The sequence below is a fragment of the Amblyomma maculatum genome, chromosome 9, assembly GCF_055883805.1.
Source record: "Amblyomma maculatum isolate TAMU_Amacu chromosome 9, ASM5588380v1, whole genome shotgun sequence".
Classification (NCBI taxonomy): Eukaryota; Metazoa; Arthropoda; class Arachnida; order Ixodida; family Ixodidae; genus Amblyomma; species Amblyomma maculatum.
This window is the reverse complement of record NC_139352.1, coordinates 27,368,186-27,395,331: the sequence shown is the minus strand read 5'-3', so window position 1 is coordinate 27,395,331 and position 27,146 is coordinate 27,368,186. Positions and strand designations below refer to the sequence as shown.

Genomic DNA, 27,146 nt, shown 5'->3' with positions numbered 1-27,146 from the left:
GTCGCAAAATACTCCCGGCCATCTTATCTTACCGACAATGTTTTCGGGCAGTGGACCGTCCTTCATCAGGGTAAAAATGAGAATGATCTCTCAGTTTCTTCCATTTCTCATTTTTCTTTTTTTTAGCGTTTTCCTTTATTGCATTGAAAGTGCTCTCTTTTAACAGCCAAGAACCTGCAAACGATTGAGTGCCATAAGGGAGACGACATAGAGTAGTCTCAAACTATACCTGTAGAGAAAAATGTTTATAAAATTATTTACACCAGCTTAATTCAACCCGGATAACTGCGCTCAAATTTTGCATTAGCTATTATTGTAATCATCGGCCAACGTAGGTGGCGCTAAGTGCAAAACAGTGTAGGCTACGTTGCAAGGTAATGGGCAGATAGAGAGGGAAACAAGAGTAGCGGAAAGTTTGTGTTGAGGATGACGCAGTGGGCTGCGGGATGGAAAAATGGGTAGGGCAAATTTAAGAGAAAAACGAGACGTACAGCAGAAGTCAAAGCATCTGGTGTTATGTACGAATCAAAATAAAGGAAATAAAGTGGACCGGGGCGAATACATGTAAGAACGGAGTAATATTTCCTTAGCATATTACTCCCTTATTACTCCCGATTAGTGCGTCTAAAATGGAAAGTTATACAGCTGCGACAGAAATGCTATAAGTGGAAGAAATATTCGTTAACCACCGGTCGATTCGGGCATGAAAGCGACAACACTAATTGGGAAATGTGTTAATCCAGGGTTTAGGGAAGCCACCCTAGGTGGAAAACATTTGTAATGCGGCGAAGTCTAAAATTAGGCAGCTGATTTCATTTTGAAAGAAGCAAGGACACCGTGGTGGTTCTGTGGTTAGGGTGATCGACTCGGAGTTAGTTTCCGGTATCATTCATAAGCCAGGCGAGATCTCCAAACATATTTAGCGACTTATTTATGTGATCGATCGCGGACACCGGCTGGTGGCTTCCTTATATATGCGCGTCGTTTTTCACCCAAATGATAACAACAGCGGTACTCGACCCATGGCCACCTCTGCTTGGAGAGAGGGGGCACAGGACCACGCGTGTAAAAAAAAAAAAAAAAAAAAAAAAAAAAAAAAAAAAAAAAAGAAAAACGAACCGCCTTTAGCTTCCGGTGGCACTTCCGCTGGCGCTAGGCGGACCGCATCGATCTACGTCTTTCCCTCTTTCCCACCTTTCTCCCGCACATCAGGCGACCTGATCCGAAATGCAACCACAACGGACACCGTCGTGGTCAACCGAGCCGATATTTCGCTTCGCTGTCCTAGCCTTCGCCGTCGAAATTTTGTCTCAAACCCCTCCTCTTTTTCTTAGACAACGGTAGCGCTTCCGGTTCTTGACGCTTATCGAGCAGCTTGGAGGGGGGCTCCTTACGTCACTGCGTCCGCTGTTCTTCGCTTCTGCGGTGTGGTCCGCTTTCTCCGCCTCTTCTTCGAGCCGACAGAGCCGATCAATTTATAAACGGCGAATGGTTCCACCGAGAGGGACCGGGGCGGACAAAATTGCCGATGTTTAATTGAGAGGAATGCCGGATGTGGCACAGATTCTCGCCTTTCTCTTTTTGCCAAAACTAACTAGGCTTCCCTCTCACCAACATCCTTATTTCTCTTCGCGCTCGTTATGCCCGGCGAGTGACAGGCCTGAGATACGCTTTTATTTTTGCTTTGTCTCGCGCCGACATGTCTCGAAGAATGTCTCTCCATCGACCGAAGGCGAGGAAGTCGTCGGGACGGCGTTGTTCCTTTCTGGCCGATGAAAATAGGAAAGGAGGCGGGCAAGAAGTGGCGGGGGCTGCGCGAAGCAAGGGACGAAAGTGCCGTCAGAGCCGAGATGAGGAACGGGGCAAATATTTTGTTACTGAAATCCCCGCCGACTGGCCGTTGGCGCGCAGAGCGAGCTGAGATGTCAAACACTGGCGAGGCTTGTTTCGGCTCCGCTTTATGTGTTCTTGTCTTGTGGTAGTTGGTTAGAACCGGCCCTGTGTTTGCGGGCTTTTTTTTTTCTTTCTGGCGTACATTCCTCGACAAGTCAAGCGGCGTCGCCGCTGCCTCACCGGAAGCAGAAGCGGCGATGATGCCAAGAAGACGAAGCCAGAACAAGCCCCGCTGCGTAGGGCTACAGAAAGTACATCCGTGAGGAAAGGTTTCTTTGCGGACAAAGATGTTCTCCCCCCCCCCCCCTCCCCCCCCCCCCCCCTTTTTTTTTTTTTTTTGCAATCGCTTTGGACTGGCGGCATCGTACAATTTTTCACTCCATTTTCTTTCTCCAAGCATCCTAGACGAGCGTCGTTTTTTTTTTTTTTTTTTTTTGTTCAATGTGCTGCGTATTGCGCTGGCGCCTTCCGGCAGCTCGCTTTATAAGCTGGCGTCGACAGTACTCGGACATTACGTGCCATTTTCTGAGGTTGGAACACCTCTGAGCCCGGTTTGCCCTCCGGCAGCGGCACCCCTGATCTGTTCATTCTGGCGCGGAAAGTGGCCGACAGCGCTGCTCCCTGTTCGCTTTGATATTAGGGATTATTCTTAAGTTCTTGCGAAAACAGAAATCCCAACTTTTCGCTATTTTATTTTTTACAGACCAGATGCTTTACAGACCAGCACCGTACCCTTGTCCAATAAAATGAAGTGAAGTTGAAATTGAGGCACGGACGTCTTTTTCAATTCTCCCTCCCTCCCTCCAATGATCTATTCGCCCGGTCAAGTTTTATATGGTTTTGTTCCGCGCGCACCTGATGGGGAGTGAAGATTCCAGGCTGCAAATTCACAGCGCTTGTGTACCATTGAAGAAAAAAAATGCTGATATAAATACCCTCTTGCTGCTGTTTGATTTGGTTTATGGGGTTTAAAGTCCCAAAGCGTGAACTGAGGCTATGAGAGACGCCGTAGTGAAGGGCTCCAGAAGTTTCGACTACATTGGGTTCTTTAACGAGCACTAACATCGCACAGTACACGGGCGCCTAACTTTCGTCAGCAAAAAAGCGGCCGCCGAGGCCAGAACTCGATCATTCATCCTTGGACACAGTAGTGGAGCGTCCTAACCATGGCGCCATCCCGGCGGGTCGTTCGTTGTTGAAAAAAAGTTATTCAACATGAGATTAACATTGAATTCAATTTCGTTTATTGAAATGAAATGAAACTTATTGAGCATAATCAACGGATGGGTACGGCGCACATTCAGATTTCATTTGGTACATTTAAGCTTACCGGGCCTATGCACCAGCAATTGCTGATGCGTAAGGCACGTGCTGGTTAGGGCGCTCTCGAGCGGATGGGATTTGGGAATGGGACCTCGAGCTTGCTTGTCTTGGCAGCCCATGTCAAATGATATGTTGTTTTATCTCTTATGGTACCAGGTTTAAAGAGGTATGGTGTTATCAGTGAATTTTTCTTCGTATTCTGCAACAGGGCGGTTGTTCATGCTTACTAAAGGGCTTAGGCGGATGTGAAAAAAAAAAAATGCCGGTCTGCCCGTTAATAGCTCTTAATTGCACCTTTAGTAATGAACGGATATCATAGTAGTGTTCCCACTACTGGGTGGTCGGATGGGAAGTTATCGAGCGTGGCTATTGGCAGCTTTATTCCGCCATGGATTCATGAGCCGGGATCAAAACTACATTAATCGTATTGAGAGTTTTTTTCTGGTAATTCTCTTCGATAATTTCCAGATCCGTCCTTTGCCATTATTTCTGCGTCCTGCTCGCGAATGAGACAACGTTTTTGAGTTTGGGTTAGTATTAGGTTAGTATTGATAGCTAACGCGGTGACAGCTTTGTTCACAATAGATCAGTTTGTGGCCCTGACAGATTGGCGGTTTAATAGCCTTTCTTCCGGTGTTGGTGACTACTTGCCTCATAGATTTCTCAAAGGGCCCTGCAGCATCTACCTGAAATTAATTTGTTCCCCGTCTCTCTCAGGTCAATATTGTTCTGATGCTTCTTTTTTCATCGAACTCAGGGTGCGTACTCATAAGGGTTGAAGTAACTGTGTTGTAACGTCATTTAAACTGAAATAAATTGAATATATTATAGACATTGATATTTAGTACAAGAAAAGTAGCAAGGTGAAAGTTTGGACTGACGTCGAAGAGAGGCAAACATCAGAACACGCAAAGAGTAGCAGCCAAAAATTCATCCCTCTTGCCCTCCCCTTCTCCTCCCAAAGAAGCAATGATTGAACTTCTGATCACTTGTTGCAGACAAATGTCTCCTTGTCCAGCTGCAAGGAAATGAAATCCGAAAAGGGGGAAAAAAAAACACGATCAGGATTTTCGGCGTATCTAAAGCGGACAAAGGCCCAACTCAAGCAGTAATACAAAGACTAGTGACGTCAAGGAAGAGAGCTGCACTAACAAAGCTCTAGAGGATGATCACCGAGCACCCAGCTCAAAAGTAGAAGGACGGTTTAAGGATACTCCGGGAGTTATAATTTCTCGGTTAAAAAAGGAAAAATACATGAAACCTAACTTGAAAAATATCATGGTCAAATAATTAGATATTACCTTGAGTGAACCGGAGTTTAAGTTCGCCTTCACTTTCTTTTTCCGTTCGACGTTTCTTTCTCTTTCCCTTCTGACACTAAAGCGATCGGTGGCTGCCCGAAAATGGGGAGTTAAAAGCACGTCATGCTTAAAACATCTCGTTCGTCCGTAGACTCTCTGATGACCGCAACATTTTCTGCGTTCGTGGAAATGGCAGGAAAAATGAATACGCAGTATCCAAGAAAACAGGCAGCAAAATGGCGGACGTATAACCAAACTAAACAAATCTGGTTATATGAGCGAAAGGACCTGTCACGGTGTTTGCGCGTTGCCTCAGAGATATCGGTTGGACGGTGCACTGTCTCGGAAGCTGGTGTACTTTAGACGATTTTGCTACGTTCTAAGCCTCCGGATTAATGTTTGCGCGTTAAAACACATTTGCGCGGTAATCTAGTAATCTCTCGCGTTCCCTGGTTTGGAGTTGTTTGTAAGCTCAATGTTTAGCTTAGGCTTTAAGCAATGTTTGTCGCTGATACCGTTTGGTATGGGGAGACTGTGCGGGATTAATTTCAGCCATCAAAAATACGTGCCTAAGCTTTAGCTTTAGAGATAGATTTGAAGCGTCCTTTGTCATCGTGAACACCATGAATCACCATCTTCTTGACGCAGAAATAAACTCCGGCTTAACACTTAGTTTCAACATTATCGAGCCCACTGACTATTAAACCTGAAAGCGAAACTGCAGCAATGAGAACACAGTGAAAGAAAGAAAGGAGAGCGGAGTAAAAAAAATAAAAAAAGGGGGGGGGGGGCTGCACATTTCTCCCCACAAAAGGGGAAAAAACGGGAGTTAAAGAGGGAGAAAGAAAAACCGCTCAACAGTCGAGCTGCGGTCTGCCTGACTGGCTGGTGCGGTGGATCGCCGCTAATCGTGCGGATGCCAAGGACAGGCGTTGAGTGAAGTGGATGGAGAGGAGAGAAAAGGTGGCGCCAGAGTTGGGGACAGCGAAATTAGGGAAGGCGAGCGTCGATCAAAGGAGCCGCTTCCGCGGTCTTTGAGCTCTGTTCTTAAAATACCTTCCCCCCTTTTTTTACTACTTGTTACTTAGTCCCCGCCCGCTGCTCGGACACACACCTCGGCCCCTAGAGAGCAGGTATGGAGAGGGGAACACAGAAGGAGAGAAGAAATGCAGTGGAAAATAGAACAAGTGAGCAAAAAAGAAACGAAGGGGAGAAAAAGGAGAAAGCGCTCCGCCTCCGTCACAGTATAGGTACGGTGTGCTAGCGTGAACGGTGCCCTAACAAACGCGGTTTGTTTCGCGGCCACGCGTTGGTGTGGCGAGAGTCCGCGAAAACCGCCAGAGTCAATAGTGCCTAATGCCAATGGCCGGCGGGGAGCTGCGTGGCAGTCGTTTGACTACGCTCAGCGGACACTCTTTGTGGCATCTCTTTGCAACAGGAGGGGCATCGGACGTAGGGAACACTTGTGCTGGAGAAGTGCTCTATTTCGCGATTTTCGAAATATATTCACTTCATTTTTAGCTGATGCGTGGTATAGACCTATGCCCCAAATTTGGGATCTGGGAAAAAGAAAAATGTTATAATGTTCTATAGTTAGACCATCTGAAGTTGCTAACGTTGAAGGAATTGTTTGTAGTTAGGCAAAAAGAAGTTCCTAACGTTCAATTAATCTGATGAACAGCGAATTATCTCACCTGTGGTGGTATGGGAGAATCTTTTTAAGACATTGTGTAGAACAGCGCGAAAAAAAAACCGACAGGGACGAAGGAAGACAACAAGACGTCCCTGTCGGTTTTTTTTCGCGCTGTTCTACACAATGGATTACCAACATGCCCAAGCTTCTGTTTTAACGTCTTTTTAAGACGCTGCCCTCCCGTTTCGAGAAAGAATTATGAATCTTATTACTCCGAACAAGCAAGACTCAAATGTCTTAATTTCGCTCCATTAAACATCGACAGGAGCCCTTTTTTCCTCGGCTGCATGGAACCCCCCCCCCCCCCCCCCCACACACACACGCACACACAGGTGCGCGTGCGCACCTGTGTGTTATACTATAGTCCGTTATACTGTGTGTTATACTGTGTGTTATACTGTGTGTTATACTGTGTGTTATACTGTGTGTTATAGTTATAGTGTGTTATACTATAGTGTGTTATACAGTGTGTTATATTTTAGTTATACTATAGTCTGCGTCCTAATACGCTGCCTGGACTCGAAGGAAGTTGAGCGGGTCCATCTCAAAAATCAGCATTCTCATCTTTTTGTTTTGGTCGCGGACTAAGGGAAAAATCGAATCAAATTGAGTTTGAACTGATAAAAGCTGGACGAGCTGGCCTAACGTTTCCGTCAGGTGCTCTTTCGCCCTATAGCGCCCTCTTTCTTCGGCGACGTCAAGCGGCTTACAAGAAAGCACTAACCTACGCTGTCTAGGAGGAAGCTGAAATAGGAAAAAAAAAAAAAAAAGTCGTCCGAGATGGAAGTGGCGGGGCGGCAGAGACAGCCGCGTTACTCGACTGCACAGGGGGCGCACTTAAGGAGTTCGAGAGAAGGGGCGTGGGTCCTTTTCGCTCGGCCTGCCGTTACCCGACGACTCGGGTTCCGCATGGAGCTTAATTAGTATATAGCGCCTTGGCCGACCCGTGCCTATTTCCGATTGATCTTCCCGCTGCTTTTCCTTCGGCACGTTTCGAGTGCATACGCCTGATTAAGCGAGAGACGAAACCGCCACGTCTTTCCGGCTTCATTGATTCCTGGCGATGGAGGCGAAGCTTGGAGGCTCGCACCCTTCCGGCCATTTCCCGTTCTGTATATATATATTTTGTCCATCGCACAGCCCGTTTGGTGTAAATCGAATAAGGTCGGCCGGTGAAAGCACCGGGACAGCTTGAGAGAGCGAAGTGCATGTCCTCTTAGAGGCCTGACAGAAATAAAGATTGAAAGGAGAACGCCGGGCTCTGCTAGGAGGATATGTCCAGCATGGCTTCCTCTTCCATCGAGGCTGGCCCCTCAGCCTTGATTCGCCCAGTGCTGACCTTTACGAAGAACTGTGTGCTGCTCCTGTCTGATTTTTACCACGGCTCATTCGCTTCACTTGGCCACACTGGTTAAGCCCTATTTCATGACCCGCTCGATGCCTTGTTGTCCACGGAGAGAAACAATGCACGGCTACCTAAATAAGTGTACCGCTTTCGTGGCATTCTAGCGCTGTTCTTAATTTAATTGGACCGGAGTTGCAGCCATGTGGCAGAGCGTCCACTTTGCTTTCAGGAGGTACTACCCAGTCGAAACAAACTACAGAACTGTGTCAAATATACGACAAAATATTCTGTCGTAACCATCAGATTTTTCTTTAGTTCTGTAGTACTTTTCTGTAGTTTTGTAGTTTTTCTGTAGTATATTTCTGTTGTCTGTAGTTCTGTAGCACTTTTCTGTTGTAACTACAGAAATTTCTGATGTTACGACAGAATGTTCTGTTGTCACAACAGGTTTCCCGTCAAAAACCGCACAGAAATTCTGTCGTAACATCAGAAAATTTTCTGCTCTTTTTTCCGACTGGGTAGGGTCAGTTCCTTCTGCCGTCGGTTACTCTTTGGTTTCTCAATAAATACTAGTTTCCCCCTTACCTACTTCTCGGCTCTTTTGGGGTGAACTGCTTTGTAGGGAGCCTTTGGTCCCTCACTCCTGTCTTTATGGAAACATACCTGCGAGTTTAAGAAATTTACCTCGGCGGCATACCCCATTGTGGAGACTTTTTTTTTTCTTGACTGAAAGGGAGGAGAAGGGGAGAAGAGCAGGAAAAGGAAAGGCAGGAAGGTTAACCGGAAGAAGGAACCAGTTTGCTGGCCTGCACTAGGGGAAGGGGGTGAGGGGATATAAAAGTGATGGGTGAAAGAAGGATGGGTGAAGTCAGTATAGTCACATCACAGCCGTACCACGGCACATAACATCACGTCACATCACAGCAAAATCACAGCCTATCGATCCAATGCACTGTCCTTCCGCACTGTATATGGGGTACTCACAAAGAATGTGGTCTGTAGTCTCGTCTCACCCGCAGGTTGAACATGCAGGGCTATTAGCCATGGTAATCATAAATGAATAAGAGTTTGTGAACTCTATACACTAACCCACAGGCGGCAGAGCAAAGTTGCTTCACGTCGGTGTAGTCCAGGTGGAAGCCGGAGCTTCAGGCCAAGGTCCCGGGATTTTAAGCGTGAGTTTGCTCAGAGGGAGCTCTAAGACCAATGCCCAAACGTTTCACCGTACAAATAGCCGAGAACCAAGCAAGTGAAGTGCCGTTGTACCACCGGCGGATATCCCGTGGCCCTAAGGATCTCTAATCTTGCAACTCCTTTAGCAAACAAACAATATTTTAGCATAAGAACAACCACATTTGCGGCGGCTGCAATAGCGACCAAATTGAAATGAGTTCTTGTTTACGTCGCTTGGAATACTATGTTAAAAAAAGGGAGAGAGACCAAGCTTTCCGCTTTGCCAAAATACCGTCGCAGACTATTCCTCTGCGCTGCGCTATCAAAGCTTGTTCGAAGCCCGAGGCGTCTCCAGACAAGTAACGAAATGGTTTACGCACAGAAAAGAAATGTACCAGCGTAACTTGCAGTGTATTTTCTCGTCAGTATGCTTTCTAGTGCATGCTGAGCATGCAGGGATTATTAAGGTCAAATGCAAGGAATACAACGACACTGGTCACGCCGCCGCGGCTTAATTTTCAGGCGATCGGCTGCTATGCCCAAGGATGCGCGATCGAATCCCGGACGTCGCGGCCACTTTTTGATGGAAGTGAAAAGCAAGGAGCCATTATGATGTGCGATGTCAGTGTAGGGTAAAGAAACTCATGTGGTCGAAATCTCCGTTGCCCTCCACTACGACGTCTCTCATAGCCTGAGTCGCTTCGGGACGTTATAAACCTCATAAACCAAACCAAACTAAAGCAAACGATGACGCTGGCAGAGCGTGCCTTGCAGTTCCTCCTTTCTCACCATTCCACTTCATTATAACTGCCCCTACAAGACTTTGGTACTGGATAGAGCGTCAGGAGCAAGAACATGCGAATCAGTTCCAAGGTCTGCATGAGAAGCCGATGCCATAGTGAGCGTAGCTGCTTATTTTGGTAAAGTGTAGTGTACTGGTAGGAACACACACGAGAAAGTTGCCGCTGGTCCTGGAAACCCTTCGAATCTGTGCTCGCTGCGATCAGTGGTCTTCCGTTGGAGCTTGCTCGAAACCCACCGCCGGGCACCACCAGTAAAAATTGGTACAATCTTCCCCCGGCCTTACGCCCGGCTTTCTTGAGGGCTGGGCGTTTGGTAACAGCTCTCATAAAAGAAATTGCTTCTACTATATGGGTTTCTACCAAACAGGGGTGGTTTTTAGTTTATCTGGCAGCGGAACGGATCACTGACTAGTGAGCAAAATGGTTTCACCCGAGACCCTTTTCCGAAGCATTTTTCTCCACAGAGAAGTTGAGCCCCACGCTGGGGCATGGCTGGCACTCACTGAAAAACCGGCTGGTGCCCGGCGGCTTTGGGGATCTTATCCGGTTCTTCCCGAAAGCACGGCGGGCGCTTTATCACAAAGCCATCTCTTCGGCTGCATTGTCGTTACGGAATTCCTTCAGAACACGGTGTGAAAATGCTGCCCGAGCGCTAGACACCACTTTGGTGATTTTTATCATGGAGGCATTGCTACGGCCAGTGAGACCGAAGAAAAATCTTCTGTTTCATTCCTAATGTTATCAGCGCCTGAAACTTTAAATGAAAAATATGAAATTACGTTTTCTGTAGTTCTCTATCAATATGCGTGGTGAAAAATGCAAAAACAAAAAAAGAAACTGACTCAATGCATGCCACACTATGTCTGCCCAAAATGTGACTCTGTAATACGCTCCTGAGGCATCACATATCATGGGCTCAGTATAGGTACTGCTTTGGAAATGTGTGGCCCTACATGGGACTAGTGCATTTCCAACAGACTTCGACATTGAGCCAATGGTTCCTGCTGCTTGGGACGCACAGGGTCCCTGCTCATAATTCGCTGCTCTCATATTGGAAGCGCCGTTGCCTTGTACCTATTGCATGGACATTTCGTGTTTGGTGTTCGCAGGCGGTGGTCGCGAGGCGGCGCCGTGCCCGGAGGGGAGTCGCCATGAGTCGTGGTCGTCGCGCCGGTGGCCGTCGCTGCCCAACCTCGCGGCCGGGAGCCGACCGCGCCGCAGCTCGCCCGCCTGCTGCTGGGACTCGCCGGCGTCGCTTGCCATCCACGCGGCCTCCGTCAGGAACACCACCACCACTACCACCGGTGAGTCTCTCTACACTACATCAGGGGGCACGAAACATAAGCCCAGTATTGGAATATGCTCCTAGTTCACTGTGTTCGTAATTCACTGGTCTACACAGGGCAACACTGCCGACGCATTCCAAATATTGGGTTGATAGTTTGTGCCGGCTGGGGCATTGCACAGATGGAGTGTGGTCCGGGCAGCATCATGCAAGAAGAAGACCAGAAAACAGCCCGCAGGGCGAGGACGGCGAAGCTTACGAGACTTACGATGAAGCTAATTTTAAACTACTGGTTAATGGAACAAAGTTTGCGAAGCATATGATAATAAAAAAAAAACCAATTCGCTAGAAAACAAAGCTCATAGTACCACGTCACGCAGCACGCTCGCAGTCGCCTCTGCAAGAGAGAGAGAGAGAAAACTTTATTTCAAAAAGAAAAAGAAAAGAGAAAGGAAAAAAGAAAAAAAAGAAAAAAAGAAAAAAAAAAGGGGGGGGGGGGGCAGTGAGTGGAGTCTTCATTTCAAGGCAAGACCGCAGTGGTCTGGGCTGCCGCTCTTGCCTGAGTTACCAGCCTACGCTGGGTCTCTAGATCAGAGCATTGCAGAGTGGCCTCCCACTGCGCCTCCGAATGGTGCATGTTTGGGGCCTGTGCACCCCCATGTGACGTGGTAGGCGGTGGGCTGGTCGTTGCACCAGGGGCATATGTCTGTGTAGTGTTCTGGGAACATTATGTTGTATTGATGCAGGTTGGGGTAAGTGTTGGTTTGGAGCTGTCTCCATTCCCGCATTTCTTGTGCATTTAGACCCTTGTGCGGAGGGGGATAAATTGCAATTGCTGTGAACGTTCAAGAAAACGTGCCAGTTTGGAAGCTTGGGCGGATTGATGGCAGATAGTTCTTAAAAAGCGGCGCTAGAAGATACGAACGACTAAAAGACGTAGTTAATGTGCTCAAGCACACTTCGTTTTTTCCTCCCCCGTGTATTGTCAGCGTGATATAAGAATGACAAAAAATTGTTTTCTGATAGAGCAAAGGTTCGCTCAGGAAATTAGGACGGCAGATTGGGCTAGTTGGTACCGATCCACACACTTAAAACCAGAGCTTTCGAACCCACGAACAACGCTTGTCTTTTTTTCTTTATATATATATATATATATATATATATATATATATATATATATATATATATATACTTAGCTTTCAGTTTCTGCAGCGCGATAATTTCCTGTAAGCTGCAGTGACGGGGGCAATCTCGGCAGTGGGCCTCCCAGATGCGCTGACATTATTGTCAATTTGTACTGATGCTCCATTCGTGCGTCATTCAGGCAACGGGCATTAATTAGTCTCCTGTTCAACTTATTTTCAAACGACAGCATCTTGCTCGTATTCTGAAGCAAAGCTTGGATACTGCATCGGTTGAGCCAAAACTACAACGAACTAAAGAACGTACTTCGTGGCGAAGAAAGCGTGTTATCATAGAAGCGAAAATTCTCTCCTGGGGCTCGAACAGTAGAGAGCAGCTATTTTTATCGTTATTCCTTCCGCTCCACTTGCCAAGATGGCTACTTGAAGAAATGATTGAGGTCTGTCCGTACGCGCCGGCGAAAGAAGGGTTATCTTTCTGAGTCAACGTAACTTGGTTTTGCTGTGGAGATTCCTAGAAACCAGTCTTGTATATGTTACGCTACATAAGCGGCCGATTACCGTTATAATTACTCCATGTGGAAAGTAGATGATCACATTGGTCAGGTACAGCTCCAAAAAATAGGTGAACAATTACAGAAAGTAACCGATTATTATTGCGTTACTTTCCTTTTTCTATCACCTGATTGATGGTATGGATATGATCGATAGTAGAGTACCGTTTCCGAAACCCTGCTTGATCCTTTGCTTGATTGCAGTCTAAGGTTGTCCTGATTCTATTAGCGATTACCTTAGTAAATACCTTATACGTAACAGACAGTAAGCTGATTGGTCTGTAATTTTTAAGGTCTTTAGAGTCCCCTTTCTTGTGAATGAGGATAATGTTTGCGTTCTTCCATGGTTCCGGTACCATCGATGACACCAGGCACTGCGTATACAGGGTGGCCAGTTTTTCTAGCACGATATCCCCCCCGTCCTTCAGCAAATCTGTAGTTATCTGATCCTATCCAGCTGATTTCCCCCTTTTCATAGTTTCTAGTGCTTTCTTGACCTCGTCCTTCGTCACTGGTGGAACGTCGGATGTTTTTTTTTTCCTGCCGCCAATCTCATTACGGTCCTGACTACTTTGGCTACTGTAGAGATCTGTATAGAACTCCTCGGCTACTTTGACTATCCTTTCCATATTAGTGATGACGTTGCCCGCCTTGTCTTATAAAACAAATTTACTCCGGCCACAATTAACTCTTGACTTTTTGTTACAGGTAGTACACTTTAGATGAGGTGTTTTTTTTTTCGAAGTAGCAAATTTCAAGTCGTTTCCATGTCAAGATACGAGCACTTACATATTAGGCACTCCTACTGTATGCGCTGCGCGAAAGATAGAAAAAATTGGAACTATGAATTCTTTACGCACCAGCCCGCACAATAAAAACTTCCAGTAGTAGCGCGTGTCTCAAAACATTTCTTGACTTGGGCGCCTTTTTTAGACATGTCCATGCCTTCATGCTCTTTGTGTAAACTGCCGCGTCGGGTTTCTTTACATTACAATGCGTTCATAAGAGCGTACGCGCATATTTTTCGGGACATGAACTGCTGTATAGAAGACAGCGAAGAAGCGGAACACACCCGTTTATGTTTACCTATGGTGCATCCCCGCAGATGGTCTGTTTTCCTTCTCTCTAGCCAAGGAAACTTGACACTATCACAAAATGTTGCTGCCAATCTGAGATTTTTAAAATTGCACCTTTGGTTGCACTTCTGTTTGAAAAAAATAAAAATAAAGCAGCGGATTACGAATAAATGATTGAAAGAAAAAGTGACTGAATTATTCAGACTATTGCCGCGTAAAAATAAGTAATCGAGTAATTATTTAGCTGCAAGAAAATGTAACCGATTATATTACTTAGCCGCTGTTGTTTCCAGCTGTTTGGAAAGCACTTTTAGTTGTTGAAAACAGAGGAAAATCTAAAAATGCTGTTGTGAACATATTGATGGTAATGGCTTTACATTCCGACGTACAACAATATGTTGTTTTTATAGTCTGGTCTGTTTTCTTTTTGTGCCGAGCTGGGGGCATTTTTGAGAAGAAATAGCGGCAAATGAAAACATATTGAGGGAAGTCTTGCGTATATACATTCATTTCTGTGTTGCGATCTCAATACATGCACACAAAGGGTGTTCCATGAACAGCTTCGCGCTACAAAATGGGCGCTTCCAGAATCCCTTTGTACGCGGACAGTTGAAGCCTGAAGTCAGTTGATTATTTTAAAAGCTTTATAAGTCTCTGCCGTCTCATATTCAGTCAGGACGCAGCCAGCGAGCTGCGCTTTGTCTGGAGGAAAGGCGATGACAAAAGAACGGCGAAATATTGAACCCATTCCCATCAGCTCCAAGGTAGCACAATAAAAGCGAAACGCAGAGCTGTTGAATCGGCGAATCTTTTTGCTTAACTACCTTTAGTTTCAGACATCAGGCTTTCTCCGCCTGTTTCATCCTGGTATTCCGTGGATGCGAATTCTACAGAACTTTAGTTACTGACCAAGAAACAAAACCATGTGCTGTCTGTAATTTCGAACACCTATTAGGTAGAGTGCCGTACGTAACAGCTGCCAGCTGCGTCACGGAACGAGGAAGCTTCATGCCAAGTGCCACTGTTGCACAAGGTTAATTAAGCAAATTAGGCTGCAGTTTAAGACGTGCATATATCGAGGCGCAGCTGTGCCAGTAAATTGTACAACCTATAATAACGTTGTTTTTTATTTACTTGATATGCTTGCCATTAAGCATGACGAGAAGGGGGAAAGAGTTTGGTAGAAAGTTAAAGAAAATCGTCGAAGTTAGTCTCGCTCAGGTATTGGAAACACTGACGATAAAGGGGTTACCTGTAGTCGCAATCAATGTCCCCCCGAAGGCCTTCTTTCCTTAGGAAGCGTCGCCTCACAGAAACCAGTACAGGTACGTCTACAACAAGGGTCGCATATCACAAAGTTTCAGTCTTGGCATGCAGTCCTTCTGCAGTGAATTATAAGTTAATTATATAATTAATTGCTGAATTTGCAATGAGATTTTTTTCTCATAGTTTGCGTCTGCCTGGCTGTATGACCCATTTATAAAAATTCTTTTTCCTCACTCTTCCTCGCATTTTTTTTTCACACCTGGAAAGTAATTTTGAACAGCCTGGATAGATTCGCCGAATATATTTACTTAACTTCGGTAGCTGTGCCCGTTTTATTTTGCCTTGGATTAGAAGCTTTCATGCCGTAGAGGTTCCGAACAGATCTTTCGTCTTCTGAGAGAGTTTACCACTATACCGTCTAACTATCCCATCACCTACCTCTCTTACGCATTTCAGTATGTGATATGTCTGCAAATATCGATCATTGCTTGAACACTCAGGTCGTCGCACACTGTTAAAGCAAGATATTTGTTCTCCCGCGAAATCCTTAATAGACCTGCTTTTCCTTTTACCGTCGTCTTTGATGGTTTTTTTTTCTTACCAGCAAGATTCGTTCCCTAATCAAACACAATCTATTTCAAGACTTTCGAAATATTGAAGGCGCCCATCGATACAATATTGTTTGTTTCTTCTGCACTCATTGCTGATTTCATGCCATTATACAGGCTTTCTAGGTACTACATGTTTCTCATTGCTTGATGTAAGCACGTATGCTGCTGCCACCTTCAGTTTGCAACTCTCATTAGGCATAAGGACACCCCTGACACCCTGCCATTTCTAATAGAACCGCTCTTTTGCCGGCTTCCTTTACGAACAGGAATCCCAAACGTATAGTCCTAATCTCTCTGATAAACTAGAACTGCATAGTACATGCCTGCCCTTCGGCTCTACGTATGCGTCACTCTTTCCTCCTAACTTAATACGCATTGTGGCCTTTCATTCATTACACCTGTCGGTTCTTTTCTTTGAACAGCATGTCTAGACTATCCTCACAGGATAAAGCTCTAACAGTAAACATGGCGGCGGGCTCAGATTGCATGGTACCCTCTCCAGAGACATACTAGTATAGTGAACTAGATTAGTCTATTCCGCTGTAATACTAGATAATAATTATCCGTTGTTTAAAACCTGTGACCCCTAGCAGGGAGTGTTGCTCCGCAGCCTCCGGGAACTGAGGGCCGGGGGTGTACTAGTGCATTAAGTTAGAAGGTTTTGGTTTTAATTTAGGATTTGGCCATGGCAGCCAAATCCTGTTCGACAGAGGGAGACTGTTGCCGGGAAGAGACCGCATTCCAGAACGGTCTTTGTGATTTCATCGACGCAGACACGCATGTTTCTTTTTTCTTTTTTATCCAGCGAAGAATTGAGTGGAAGTGACATTCTAACCGCGTTCCTCTTCCATGCTATAGCAAGCATGCGAGCATGCATGCATTGTTGCCAGTACCTCTACTCAATCGCTGCATTAGTTGCTGCATCATCTAACGACTTATAGATAGTGGCAAAAAATGTCGAGGTAGAGATCCTCATTAGTTGTAAAACCAAAGTTGACACCGGTGGATGAAATACATGAATCTACTAAGGATGGCCGGAGAAAATTCTGGAACATCACAGACTTCCCGAAAAAAAAAATACTCGAAGAAAGATTATGACTAGAACCATCTGCCGGATTTCTAAGCCTCCAGGTACATTGCAGAAGTTATAGTCTCCTTATTTCAGAGAGAAAATGGGCCAGTGAGAGCATGTGTAGTACGATATACAGGATCAGAAAGAAATTAATGGTGAGAGTTTGAAAGCATGGCATTTTCGATTCTGCTTTTAAAATTGTCGGTCGGTGTTGTTGTGGAGGGCGGCATTGGCGGTATGGCCTTTCCAGTCCACTGTGTCTTAGCAAAGGAGCAATGCAGCAGCGTGGTGGTGCGTGCGCTGTGGATGAAGTTTAAGGCTTTATCATGGATGGTGAAAAGACACTGGACGAGCTTGCAGTACAGCTGCGAGAGACGAGAGATAAATAATAAAAAAAAAAGGTCTCAGTCTTTAAAATTTACGCCATATCCCGAGGTCAGGAAGGTTAGTTTCTTTTTTTTTTTTTAATTTCGTGACGAAACGGCAGTGATAGGAGGAATCTTTGCGAATGAACTTTACTGCGTGATTTTGTAGTTTGTCAAGCGTTTTGGCTAAATAGAAAATGTGAGGCACCCTTCCTGCGTATGCATACTCTATGATAATTGCCGCTATCTAGGCGAGAAATAAGACTGAATAAGAACTTGATGGTAAGTTAGATTGCAAGACAGGACACGGTTAGCTTCACTGTAAACGCTGTTACATCAGAGTATCAATAAAGAGGACTCAGTATGTTAACACATACGTGTTTTACATAACCCTGTGGGATAAACAATGGCGTTGGAAAGACATTGTCCTCAATGAAAATAAAAAAAATAATCACGGAGTTGCTCAATAAAAGATATTGAATATCCGTTACACCAAGATTTTATAAGTAAGAGATCGGATGGTGAGCAGTTGCGAATTCAGTGAAGCAATGTGTGAAGTCACTGCAGTGCACTACGGCAACATGCTATGGCGATTAAAACACAGCGACGTCACTAGCTTGAGCAAAGTAGCGTTGCGTGCATACTTTAAGAGGGCACAAATAATAATCAGCAAAAAATATACTATTTGCTACTATTTTATTAACTCACTCTGGTTACTCATCACGACTAATGTTATGAAGTTATGAAGCCTGATGGAGGAGGAGCTTTTTTCATCTTTCCACAAGGTTTAGTTCTGGCAGCACGTCACTTCTCGACATCGAAACTACCCACTCGTCCAATGTCGACACTATAGAGGGGCAGATGAGTGCTGCATTCCTGCTCGACGGCCATCTTCCTTTCTTTCAGGCGTCCGGAAATTAGAGTATGACTTTACTGTCCTCATATTATGTTTTCAGTTTGCATACATGCACATCATCTTAACTATATATCCTCTAACGTGCGTGCGTATTCACGCATTTATGCTCTGTCAGCGTGTTAACAAAGACGAACAAGATTTTGGAAGTCGAAGCAGCAAAATGGAGATATTTAATCAAACGAAGACTGGAGTTTTACTTCCATGGTGTGAAAACTGCTTCGTTGAAATATCAATTGGCCCCCTGTGTGTACGTGCAACTAAGCAGCTAATAAAATGGGGCTCTCCCCTTGGCAGTACGCTTTTATCTCAGCGTTTTAGGCTGGTGGGGATGGCATGCTCGTATCATTATTTCACTAGTAATGTATGGAAATTCTGCTCTGTTATACACATTACTGATTTCTTTTTCGCTTCTTATATGGCACGTATACATGGATGTATGTATATTAAACTTATTAACATCTTGCAACTGGTTGAAGACACAGTCGCAATAGGGCGATAGCATAAGAGCACTGCCGCAGTGAAAAGGTGGCGGTGTCACTCCTCCGCTACCTGCCCTCCAGCAGGTGGTAGGATCCTGCTAGAGTTCTTACACGCAAGAGCCACCTGTGACCCGTGGCAAAGCGAAGGAAACAAGAATTACCCTCTGCTCTTCTACGGGAGAGGAGGGAGAGACTTCGAGGTTGCTGCCACGAGAAGATGAAATACATGATTCAATTTAATTTAAAAGGTGATTGTGTTTTTGTGCTTGTATACGTGCGTGCGTGTGCGTGCATGGGGGGGGGGGGGGGGGGGGGAGTGCATGTGCTGACGTGTTGCAAGTGCAGTCGGGCGTTGTGTGTGTGGTAACGCATGCTATATGTGGTCGTGTACGGCAGCTCACTATGTTGCTTCTATGTTGTCGGATCCTCGAAGCCAATGATAATTCAATGGCCCGGCAGCTTTTTCTTGCCACGGTATAGGACGCCATAACACGACTGCACCTCGCCGCAGTGGCTCAGTAGTCATGAGGACCGAACACTGAGCCGGGAGTCACATCTTCAAAAGCCGCCGCGGCTGCCGCATTTCGACGGAAGCAATACGCAAGGCATCCGAGTATTGAGCTATGACATTGTGAAAAGAAGAACAACAGCTGCGCCAATATATCTGGCAGAGTAGGGGGGGGGGGGGGGGGGGGAATAAAAAAACATTATTTTCTTCAGAAGCTAAAACTTTCTTTGAATCTCTGGGTTCGTTTTACTTCTTCTCAAAGAAGAAAAAGAGGTTACATCTTGAAGTGGTCGTAAGCCCCTGGCTTTTGAGGATATCCAAAGCCGCGGTGAAGATCCGCAGTTGTACCGTAGAATCCGGGCTGTACACCGCCGCCTCCCCGTCCAAAGAGTTAAGAGGGAGTTCTGTTCTGGGCTTTAGCCAGTGGAAGTAGTCAAAACGATCGGGTGTGCCTAGAATGTAATGCAATTATATCTTTCAAGAAACTTTGCTCAAGATATCGCACAAGTGTTTAACATTTTTCTTAATAGCCTCATTGGGCATCTACACATTTTTGCCAGTGACTCTGTCAAGCACTCGGTGCATCTCGAAATGTATCGATGGGAACTATAGTTCAGAGCCGTTGTTACGGTAGTTTAGATCACATTGATAATCCCAAATCGATCAGCTTCCAAGCCTGCCTTGATTTGCAGTAACAGGAAAAGTCTAGCAGAATTAGGCCAGAACAGTGCGGGGCTGGGCCAGGGTTACGAAGTTGTGTTTGGCTGGGTAGCTCCGAATACGCAGAGAGCTGTGCCTAGGAACATGCGTTGTCGTAGTGGAACTAACTGCCAGGTATCGGCGCGCGATGTTCTTCAGCATTCCGATAGCAATTTTCCTTAATCTTGTGGGCATACCTACGTAGTAGGCAGCGCTGGCTGTCTACTATCTTGGTTCGAATGTTTCGTGAACCATCCTCTTGGCGTCGAAGAAAAAAAAAGCAACGCGGTTTTCACTTTTAACTTGTTAATTCTTGCGTACTTGGAAAGAGGAGATCTCAAACGTGTCATTCGGAAGCTTGCCGCTTCCTCTCAGCATCAGACTCAAATACCCACTTTTTGTCACCGAAAATAAGGACCTACTGAACAATTTGGCAAGTGTAGGTGAAGCCTTTGCTTATATTAGCATAGAATTTGATCCGCTATCGTTTTTTTGGGTACTAACAGCAATCCCTGTCGTGGAACAGAAGTAGTGGGAAATATCTTGAACCCCTTGATCTCGGAGCCGACTGAGCTGAGCTCAAAAAACAAAAACAAAAAAGCAATTGCCCCCCCCCCCCTCCCCCCTCCCTTCTAATCAACCGGTTTGTACACGCTCAGCCTATAATAATGGCGGAAAAAATATTTATTACATTCTGGACACCCTTTGCAATCTTTTGATCCGCCTTAGGCGTCTTGCAGTTTTTGCATTTACGTGAGAAGCAGTGAGGACATAATATTAAGTACTTGTAAGGGTTGGCAATGAAGTAGCATTTCATGTCGGTACAATAAAAAAACAACAATGTTTCCACTGGCCGTGGTGGCATCAAAGATTTACCGTTGACGTATGTATCTGCATCAATGTGCGAAGTTCTTGCGTATACTACAAATTTGACTTCCCTTAGCGTAGTGCTCCCGGTTGAACTGAAAATAGAGCGTGTCTGGTATTCAAAGAAGGAAATGGAAAGGAAGTCATGAATTATCTGCCTGTCTCCGCGTTATCTGTATTCTTTGAGGTATTCGATGGAGCCATTAATATCAGATTGGAAAAGTGTTCCAGCATTCATAATGTTACTAACCTGTCCCAGTAGGAATTAAAAAAAAATAAATATACAAATCAATGTTTACTCGCTGTTAAAGAAAATGATATTGATTGACAATATCCACTTCAGAGCATACACACATGGTCTGTTCTTTGACCCCCGAAAAGCTTTTCTTTGCGTGCAGCATGAAATCACCTTGAGCAAACATAATGAAGATGCAATACGTGTCATTCCTCTGACCTTGCTGAGAAGTAACTTCAGCTCCAGGTCATCTTAGTATGTGAAATGCAGTAATTTTGTTTCTGATAGCTTGTGTGTTACCCAAGGTGCGCGGCGGAGTTCTATTTTATGTCCACTTTTCTTCTTTAGTAATCATAAACGATATTGGCGACATACCTGATTCAACAGATTTACTAAGGTATGCTGACGGTAAACATATTTTTCTTTTACAGCTCAGACTCTGTACGATGTAGAAGCTATTGTAACTGATTATTTAGTTAACTTGCATGCATGTATTTAGGCGAATACATTTGGCCTAAATTTGTCCAAGCTAGCTATACTATTTTCAGACCTATCAATGCCCCAATCCATTACACGCTTGATACAAAGTATTAAAACAAAATATACAACGGTAATGACTGAGAAGTTTCTTGGCGCCTGGTTCAACGATCATTTATCTTGAAATACACATATTTCAAAACTTCCCACGGATCAAAACAGAATTGTTAGCGGTCTCTACAGGATCAGCGACCTTTTACCGGTTTCGTTAAATATATCTATGCATTATGCTCTATATTTTTTCTAAGTTATCCTGCTGTGCACTGGTATGCGACAACACAACTACCAGTAAATAATAGAAGCTATTGATTCTGTATAAAAAAGTCATTTTGAGATATTGAGGATCATCACGGCAGAGCGGAAAAATTACCAACTTCACCTCTATACCAAAAGCATAATCTACTCAGAGCAAACCGTGTTCATATGTATATATCGCTTGTTACTTCTACATCTTCATAGCTGTTGACTGCTATCTTTCCGAACCGTCTGCTTAGTAAGTACCCCCTCAGGCAACACAAAGATGTAGTTCACAAAAAGAGGAGAATTAGCGGAAAACAAAATCCCAGATTTCACATGCTCTCAATAACCCATCCCAAAGTTTCATGTTTCATCCCTCTAAGAGCAAATTTAAAATAGAAAAAAAAAATGATATACTCGCTTATCTAAAATAGTTAGCTTTTTTGTTTTGTATTTAGCGAATGGAAATATTTTTCATTTCATGTCGATTGTGTGACATTTTTTCCAGTATTTTTATGTCATGTTTATAATATAGTGCATTTTACGTTCATGCATGTAATTTCTCTGTAGCTATAACTAATGTACGTAGAAATTATATCGTTTTCTATAAGACTCTATTGGCATTTTTTTCTGTGTTGCGTACAGCTGTCGACTATATTAGGTAATTATGATTTCATCAGACCAATTGCGTTTTGCCACAGTTACCTCTTTCATTTCTTAACGAGGAAGAAAGAACGAAGAAGAAAGAACGAAGAAGAAAGAAAGAAGAAAGCAAGAAAGTCAGCAGCTGCTTCCAGATAACGCTCTCAGCTTATAGACTGATTTATGCGGTAGGGGATATTTTTGCCTACCTTCTCGGTGGTACACATAATTTTGTGGAACGTTACTATGCACGCTCATAACGAACGTCGTATCGTTCTACGCCCGGCTGACGAAACCTCGGGCGTATGTGTGGACAGCTTAATTTCCTATAGGCGCGAGACATGCTTTGTGATCCTAATGGTTTTTATGTGGTGATAAGGCGGTTGATGTGCGTTTAGAACTTACAGGGACGGCTTGTGGATTTCACCAATGAGAAAGCTTTTAACTGCAGTTCTGTAATCTCTAAAGGCAATTTCCGTAGTGACGTTGTTATTGTTGTTGTCCAAATAACTTATGGCACATACCCACAGAGGGGGATCGGCCAAGAATTGGGTAGCAAAGAATTTTTTTTTTGAAAGTATACTTGCATAAAAAAAATTATTTGAGGGGTAGAGGAAAGGACACAAAACGGGAAATAAGTGAAATATAAAATGAAAAGTGGTAACACCCACTAGTGACGCCATTTATAACCAGCGGTAAACCTGCTTCTTCTTTATCATCGGCATGCAGGCAACTAAAGCAGCCTATAAAGCTGGTTTGACATTTTTTGCCTAATATCTCTATAAGTAAAAAATATCTATATTGACATTATGCAACGTATTCGTGTGTTGTCTCCCTCAGGCCTGAGTAGTATATATGTAGATCTTCAGCCTCTGTTCTCTTATCTTTGTAATGCTCGGGATGCATGCTTGTTGTGGTATTGGGACTATCTTTGAATTTTATGACATACCAGTAGCATTACATACTGGTGTATGTGGATCCATATCGGAAAACTCAGATCCTCCAGTTTCCAAGTCCTACTTCTGATTTAGATAACCTTTCTAGCTGGGATAGTCTGTGAGCCTCGACCAGTTCCACCAGGCTGTTATGGATTCACAGTTCTCGAAGGTTCGTATTGTCCTTGTATTACTATGGATGTGAATAGCTGGCTCGGATTACTGTCTAATTAGGCAACTGGTTATACCCCCTTCAGCCTGGTATTGGTGCAGATTTGCGAAGGAAATATGCTATGCGTCTCAGAACGAAGGCTGGGACAGGTCGGATAAGATGCACTTCCTTCAGGCTTTTTTGTTTGTTTGTTCCTGGCTTAATAAATCTGTTTTCCTAGCGCACCCTGGGAGTTTGCTTAGGGCGGCGGTGTTATTTTAGTTGTTTTGTACTTGTAAATGCAGGGCTCTGATGTTCTGCACTCCTTGTACGTATGTATGTACAGTCTCCAACAATATGAAAGGGAACAAACTAATTACCAAAACTGAAAATTCGGCTACTTTCTACTAAATTTTAGTGACGTTCGCATAATTTATCCGCCAGGAGCAAAAGTAGCTATTAAGAAATAAAAACGGCTTGTCGCACATAATTTTGAAGTTACAAATAAATCAGTGTTCTCACTTATTTCTCTATCATATTGCTCGTGACTGAACCATCTGCTAACTTTATGATATCCGGATAAAGTATTCTCGCTTTGGTTGAGACGTTATAACCACGAGTTCGGACTGTCAAGGGGAACATGAATCACCTATTTGATTCCCGTTATATCGCACTCGGTCTGTTCCTGCCTGCAGCGTTTCCTCTATACCCCTATCCCTTCGGCAAAAAGGCAGAGGATTTAGTCGTTATACATTTGGGACTTAAATCCCCATGAACCAACTAAACTTACCATAAAACGAAAGCCGTTGAGCACAAATTACGCATACAACTGCCAACGCCGTGGATCAATAGCAGGGCCCGCTTGCACAAAACAATCTTAAGACTGTCTTAGCTAAGTCCAGACTTAACTGGAGTCTAAAGAATAGGCCACTAGCATGGCCGCTTAAGACTGGAGTCAAGACTGGGCTTCAGTCCTGACTTGAATAAGTCGCTTGTATGATTACGACTCTAGTGCTGTCTTGGTTAAGACACAAGGACGCCAGGTGTCTAAGTAGAGAAATTAGGGAAATACAGGGATGCGCTGGCACTGTCCCTGCTTTAAGATGTACACATTCCGTCAATTTTGCGTTGTGTAAAATCCGTGTCATTGCTTTTTGCGGCTTAAGATTGTGTTACGAAGAAAAATGCCCCAAGTGGTTGCTGAGGCCGTTCTGGGAAGCCACTGTGGTGAACATGAACCCGAAGCGTTCGACGTTCGGAACACGAGCCGTCTTAAATAAGCTTGGTCTTTCTAAAGACACCATTTAAGTCTGGACTTAGCTCGGACTTTATCGTACAAGCCGGCCCAGATGTTTGTGCCGCACGCCACAGGCAGTGCCGGTAGTGGTGGGGTAGTGAATCCAGGTTTGCTCATCGTGTTAGTAACGTGATTCCAGTATGTGGCGATGTCGGTACACGCGTCCCCTGAGAGCGCTTTGACCGAAGCGGTGTAGAATTGACTGCACACGGGACGGTGACGTCATTATTGTATATAACTTCGGCAGCAATGCGATTTGAAGATAGGAAGATATCGCCGCGGGTCCCGTTGGAAGTTATGCTGAGAGCAGTTTCTATGATTAGGAAAAGACGCTACATAAAAGGCATCACAGGGCAGTACGGCTTTGTTGTAAATAGGGAGACGGTTTGTAACATGTCATTGCTAAGGGGTGGCTGTTCTTATCAGCCATTGGCTTTTCACTGGAAACTTGATTTAATATAAAGAGAATCATTCATTTATTACTTGCTCCCTTATAAAATTTTGTGTAGAATTCTCATTTTACTCAACATATTTAGTTGAGGGGTATCGGTATTAGGTGAAGTTTCTTCGGAGCAGGAGTAGATTCCTGTAACGAAGATAAGATTAAGTGGTTTCAAAGCGAGGTGCTTATAAGCAAATCGGCTCTCCCACCAGAGGCACTGCTAGAGCTCACTGTAACCGCTACGTGAAAGGCGGGCGCCCGTTGGTGTTGGTTGGTTGGTTTGTGGGGTTTAACGTCCCAAAGCAACTCAGGCTATGAGAGACGCCGTAGTGGAGGACTCCGGAAATTTCGACCACCTGGGGTTCTTTAACGTGCACTGACATCGCACAGCACACGGGCGCTTTTGCTTTTCGCCTCCATCGAAAAGCGGCCGCCGAGGCCGGGATTCGATCCCGCATCCTTGGGAACAGTAGTCGAGCGCCGTAACCACTGCGCCACCCCGGCGGGGTGCGTGTGTGTGTGTGTGTGTGTGTGTGTGTGTGTGTGTGTGTGTGTGTGTGTGTGTGTGTGTGTGTGTGTGTGTGTGTGTGTGTGTGTGTGTGTGTGTGTGTGTGTGTGTGTGTGTGTGTGTGTGTGTGTGTGTGTGTGTGTGTGTGTGTGTGTGTGTGTGTGTGTGTGTGTGTGTGTGTGTGTGTGTGTGTGTGTGTGTGTGTGTGTTGACAAGCTATGGAGGTTCTTTAGCCGGCATGTTTGCCTTTCGATGGAAAACTTCCTAACAGATCAGGCGTATCTCGCGCTGAAGTACTCATAGCCGCCGCATAATATTATGCATTTTTTCAAGCGATTCTCCACATTGTGAGGCTATTTTCTCTATGTTCCGAGTATTTTTGCCTAATTGTTCTCTTTTTACAGAACTAAGCCTTATATACTCTTTAACATTATCGGCGGAGCTATTTTGCTCAGTCCTGCATGAATTTAATAAAATACAGAAGCCCAAGACAGAGGAGAGAGAAAAAAAGGCTTCTTTGCCTACGCTTTTTGACCGAGACAATTAATGGTTTGGTGTTTGTTGAGAGCAAACATTGCTTAGACTGGATAAAGCCAAAGCGGACGAAGATCAGCACGTGGCTCCGAAAAGTTAAAAGTTAAATTGGTTCACAGGAAGGGAAAGGCGCAGTAACTGTCACTCTTGCTCTGTGGACACCCGAACCGCGCCGTAAGGGAAGGGAGGAATGTGGGAATGAAAGTGGAAAGAGAGAAAGAGGAGCCGTAGTGGAGGGCTGCGGAGTAATTTCGACCACCTGGGGATCTTTAACGTGCGCTGACATCGCACAGCACACGGACGCCACTTCGTTTCGCCTCCATCGAAACGCAGCCGCCGCGGTCGGGTTCGAACCCGGGAACTCCGGCACAGTAGTCGGGCGTCTTACCACTGCACCACCCCGGCGGGGCCTCCGAAAAGCGGGCTTTTCTTGTCTTAGAATGAAGCTGTTTGATAAAGGGAGAGAGAGAGAGAGAAAAGAAGAAGAAGAAGAAGAAGAAGAAGAAGAAGAAGAAGAAGAAGAAGAAGAAGAAGAAGAAGAAGAAGAAGAAGAAGAATTTTTATTGGGACGTGTAAACAGGTTATCAGTAAATATACAGAAGGAGGTATAATAATAATTTAAGGCAAGGTGGAGTGAAGCTGTTTCGACGCCTGCCTTGTTTAAGTACATGATTTTTTTTTTACTAAAGAAAGAGAGAGAAACAGTACAACAAACACACAAATATGAAGGAAAGATGACATATCACGTGCTGTCACCACCACAGCGGGGAGCTGTCTCATTTTTTTTTTACTTTGCTGTTATGTGGAAGGTGTGCTGTTTGTCTGGATTGTATTGAAAAAGCCATGCTTCGTCAACTCGGACGATCAGAAGCGTGGAAAATATGGGCCAATTGGTACACGATGAAGAAGAAGAGAACCGTTCATAAAAGGACAAGGACGAGAGGAGAGTGTGCTTGGAGTTCGTTGTTTTCATTGAAGCGCACTTTGCCAGCACAATCGCGCCTTCTCGTCTACTGCATTTTTGTCCGTGCAAAGCAATTGAATCCACATGCGCATCTATACCGTGTTTTTGGATCCGGCATAAAACCGACGAACTAGCTCTCGGGGGACATCAAACGCATGCTGCATTTGTAAGCTCCGGTCCAGTTTATCATCTTCACAACGTAAGATGACGGGAAGCCTCTGTTGTTGGCTATGTTCAAGAACGCTTAGCAATACGGGGACGTCAAGCTTATTATTGTTTTCTTTACTTATCGC

The 27,146-nt window shown here is 44.8% G+C and overlaps 1 protein-coding gene across 1 annotated transcript in view; it reads left to right on the top strand.

Moving 5' to 3' along the window:
- The first annotated feature begins 10,646 nt into the window (after positions 1 to 10,646).
- The window catches only part of LOC146178643 (muscle calcium channel subunit alpha-1-like), a 240,850-nt gene continuing 224,350 nt past the window's right edge, over positions 10,647 to 27,146 (top strand). The window contains exon 1 of the mRNA XM_084578446.1: positions 10,647 to 10,835. The gene's annotated coding sequence lies outside the window, so the exon portion shown is untranslated. The remainder of the gene's footprint in view (positions 10,836 to 27,146) is intronic.